We start from the raw sequence: 4,996 nt of genomic DNA on the forward strand, positions 1-4,996 counted from the left end.
ATTCTTTTTTACCATTTTTATTAAACTGGGACACTTTAAACTTACATCCTCTAATTAAGCAAGTATTAATTTGTTACTAATTTCTAAAAAGTACTCTTGCAACGCCTGCCGAATACTGATAGTTGTTTCTTAAACGGTTGATGATCAAATAACTGCAGCTGCTAAATTTATCTTTTTTGTCTTTCGAATTTCCTGTAGGAAGGTATTTTCAAAAACATTATGGGCTTTTGAGTATATATTGTTTAGAGTGTCACTTTTATTCATGGGTGACTTACAATCTACTCCAATATATAAGTTTTTATTTTATGGTTTATTTTACCAGTGGTTGAAAAAATCTAAAGTTTGTAAATTCATCTATTAAAACGGGGTTACAATTAAAGTGAATTTTGTTTCACTTTAATTCATTTTTAAATTTTTTAATAATAGTATAAATTCTTAAAATATTTTAAATTATAAATTGATTCTCAAATATTTTACATTAATTAGTATTTACTTAATTTTTAGTATTTGTAGCTTAACAGAAAATTAGGTCTTGACTTAACTTGTCTGATTTGGTCAAATCAACTTAGTTTAGATTTAGTATGATCAAACATTATATGACATGGTTCGAAATTTGGTCATTTCTATGTTAGCTTGAATTAGCATGGCTTGATCTCAACTTGGCCCAACATTGAACTAACATAGCTCCAACTCAATTTGGTCTAACGCTGCCTTAATTAATTACGTCTAATGTGGATTTAACTAAACTCAGTCAAAGGTCAATTTGACTTGTTTCAACTAAAGGAGGATCCAATTCAACTCACTTTGAGATTCAACCTAACATGGACACAACTCTACACAATTATGTTGGAGGAACAATCAGTATCGATTTTGCGCAACAGAGTTTTAAAACGATACGAATTGTTAAATGCGAAAAGCGTGTTCGGTCAATTAAAATGGTAACCAAGGTAGTAGAAAAACATACAATTAAGGTAAATGATACAAAACTAACCTTTGTTATTCCTTGCACTTGTGAACAAAGCCATTTGTTTCCCTGAAAATGATAGAGTTTTGAACTCGCATTCGGGACATCAATGTTAAATGAAAAAGCGATATCAATCAACGAAAACTAAAGAAATATCCAAACAAAGACAACATAAACACTTTTGTTAAGGAAAATTACACAAAACTTACATTTGTTTTTCCTCACACTCGTGAATGAAGAATCTGGTTCAAGCAGTAGAGAAAGCATAAAGAAATAGTGTGATGATTTTCCTTTTAGAAAATAATTACAATGTATATGACATTAGAAAACTCCAAATTTCAATATCTTATAACTTTTTAACGTCTGAAATTAAATCATTTGACATTATAAATGAGTGTATTTTCACCTTTGTATTAAACATTTTCATAAAATTGCCTATTATATCGAAAATTAAGAATTTTAACATATAATAAACATATGACATAAAACAAAGTATAATTAAATTTCAATGTCTAAATTAAATATTATTTACAAAAATATCATCAATATTTTTAATATTGGCTTTTTCATATTCTAACGTTAAACACAAGCCGTGGAAAACTTATTTCTCAAAGTGATGACTGACATTTGATTCGCAAAAGATGGACTAAGTTAAGCTGACCCGTCACATATTAGAAGTGTGGTTTAGTTTTGTTGGCATGTGGATGTAATGATTTACTAGTAAACCTATGGGCAACCCGTAGAAAAACAATCTTAAATTATTTTTATACAAATGTTGTATAAGTAGTCTTGTTTTAATATTTCATATATTTGTTGTTCTCCATAAATTTATTTTTAATAGTAAAATTAAAATAAATTAATTAAATATAAAATTAAGATTCACATGAAATAAATATGTCAAAATAAACTTTTCGTAAAAAAAAACATAAAAGTAAAATATTCTTGTAAGTTACCAAAAGGTTATAGCAATTAATCAATCCTAAGTGAGAACTGACTTAAAACTTCAAGCAGGAATAACATGATAAAATAAAAAAATTCTACATGACTTAGAGATTAAGCAATAGACTAAAATACTCAGTCTCCTTTATACTTTTTCTTACGAGCTAGCGACCGACCTGCATAACCTACCCATTTTGTCATTCTTAGAGAAAAACAATGAATAAATTTAATAAATCTTAGGATCGACAAATGGGTTAGAGTTTGCATATATTTTTGCATACTGAGTTGGACTTTTCAACATGTCATATTTTGTCCCGCTCTTTTGTTTTTTTTTTTTTAAATTAAAAATTAAAATAAATAATAATCTATAAGATTTTTATTTTTATATTATATTCCTTCAAGTATGTAACTATACAATAGTATCATAACTTAAATTATTATCCAATTATAAACGGAACACTAAATACTCAATTTAAAAATAAATTTAATAAGATTTCTATTGAAAATATCCAAATTTACCATCAACTTAAAACTTAATTAAACTTCTTTTTGATTACATTATCTCATTTTTAACTAATATAGTTTTGGTATTCATGACATAAATTTAATATTAGAATGAAGATATTATGAAAAACGTACCTACTTTAAACTTTATAAATATATAATTCTTTCAGTATACTTAAAATATTGAGTAAACACATGAAATTAAATACTTTTTTAACTAATCCTATTACATCTCACTTCAAATTTAAAGATATGAATACTAAACAAAAATGAATTATTCACACCACAAAATTATTTTGATGCATCACACGATGTAGCTGCATTTAAAACTTATTTGAGCATTATAATTACTACATTTTACGAGGTATGTCAGGACCACCAGAGGGAAGTAGTTATTATAAGAGGGAAAAAACAATTGGAGAGTAGTCAAACAAATGCATGAGTATTCAAAACAAGCAACAACACTATCACATATTCAGTCTCGGGGGCTTTCTTAATATATTTCTAAGTTTTCTTCCTGTAACTTCAAATTTCAATATAATGTAAAATATGTCCTTCAAAATATATACACATATAAAATATTAAATAAATTAAGTACACAGTAATTATTGTTCATCAAACATATTTACTGAACAGACTCTTATATTTACAGGCATTGCACCTGTACTCCCAAAAAATTTTTGAACAATGTTTAACTTAATCTCCTTCGACTTTCTTCATCATCTTATTTCCATTAGCTATTAAATTCAAACGACACCACCACTCTGGAATGTTTGGGGATTGATTGTGACCTTAATTTTTTGCCAGCCTTCGCCTCCTTCTTCCTGGCCACGCCATTTCAGCAACGGACAATGGAATATTTGAAGACGTGAAATTGATTTGGGAAGACCCTCAGCTGGTAACCTTTGGAGGTTGGGACAGTACAAAAGTCTCAGTGTTTGAAGAGACGAGAGTTGATAAAGACCCTTGTGGTCAATTTCTTTGAGATTTGGACAACCACTGATCATTAGTTCAGTAAGAGAGAGCGGAAGCAAACCTTCATCAGGAAAACATTCTGCATCCACTTCTCTAATCAACAATGTTTCTAGCAAGGCATTGGCTAAAGCTCCTTTGAGTGAGCCAACAAGTCTAGAACAATTGAGTGACAAGAATTTTAGATTTGATGGCAAACATCCCTTAGGGAACAACTCAAGTCTTGGACAATCTCCTATTCGTAAGCTCGTGAGAGATGGAAGGAGTGTGTGCATATTTGTAGGAAATGATTCAAATTTAGGACACCTTGTGATTGCCAGTTCCTGGAGATGATTATGAAGGTGATCCTGTGAAATCGTCTGTAAATTAGGAAACTCCGTAATGCTAAGCGTCCTGAGTTTTGGAAAGAAATCCAGTGGAAAGGTTTTTAGAGAGACAGAGTTGACACTCATTGACGTCAGGGATGAATAAATATGCATGTGTTGGAGAGAAATATCAGATGTGATGTTCTCCAGTAATGATGCTTCTGTGCTGTGGCAATCCATTCTGATCCTTATCATTGTAGCCCACTCCAACTGCAACTTTCCACAGTGATGTACTTCTAAAGCTATAGTCCTTGGAGTGGAAGCCTCCAGTTGTTGGCAGCTTGTAATTTGTAGAGTTTTCAATGGAACAAGTTTCTCTGGCAAATGCCCTTTCAGCTTGGGACAATAATGCATAGAAAGATGTTGTAGACGTGGAAAAGCACCTGCCACAGCTTTACATTCCCATTTTTCCCATTTCCTCATTTTGAAGAACTTCAATATTTCCAGAGATTTAAATGAACAAGAGTTGTTCCCATGAAAATCAGCATCAATGTTTACTATCTCATCACACTCTGAAATCTCCAACTCCTTCAAAAATGGCAAAAGACCAAGCGGAGGAAAACGTTGGCAATTTTTACAGTTCTGCAACCCTAAGTACACCAGATTCGGTAATGAATTATTGAGTAACCAATTAGGAAATTGTTTACCCACATAGTTACTTACTGACAGCTCTTTCAAGCATTTTGAAGGTCGTAGATTCTCAATTATATTCTCAACTTTTGTTGAATCAACAGGGGACCCAACAATTAAACTCCATGTTAACCCTACCCACGTAAAGTGTGGTTTATTCTTCAAATTTGCTTCTAATGCATCAGAGGAATTCTCAATATTCTGCAGTTCATCAATTATTAGACTTCCATGGAGATCGAGTTCTCCCAATTGCTGGATACCAAATTCCTTACTTTTCTTAACACAACGAATTCATCAATACTTGCAGATCCTTCAGTTTTCCCAAATGTGCTGGCACATTTTTCACTCTAGTATATACAAATTCGAGACGATGCAAATTGTCAAGTTGATGCAAATATGAGGGAAGCTCTTCTAATTTTTTACAATTGTTCAGGTTCAGTATTTGCAACTTGTAGAGTAAACTTAATGAATCAGGTAGTTTCTTTATATTAGTATGGGAGAGATCTAATGAACGGAGATGCTTAAGAGTTCCTACATTTTCAGGCACCTCTGTAAGTTCACTACACATGAACAAAGATAAGACACGTATACACTTAAATTTGGAGATTAAATCATTTATTGA

The 4,996-nt window shown here is 31.1% G+C and overlaps 2 pseudogenes; both read right to left on the reverse strand.

Annotated features, from left to right (window-relative positions):
• LOC106764954 overlaps positions 1–1,025 on the reverse strand; it is a 5,954-nt pseudogene extending 4,929 nt beyond the window's left edge.
• A 1,837-nt stretch (positions 1,026–2,862) lies between these two features.
• The window catches only part of LOC106763526, a 4,203-nt pseudogene continuing 2,069 nt past the window's right edge, over positions 2,863–4,996 (reverse strand).

Source organism: Vigna radiata, chromosome 6 (genome assembly GCF_000741045.1).
Source record: "Vigna radiata var. radiata cultivar VC1973A chromosome 6, Vradiata_ver6, whole genome shotgun sequence".
NCBI classification, from domain to species: Eukaryota; Viridiplantae; Streptophyta; class Magnoliopsida; order Fabales; family Fabaceae; genus Vigna; species Vigna radiata.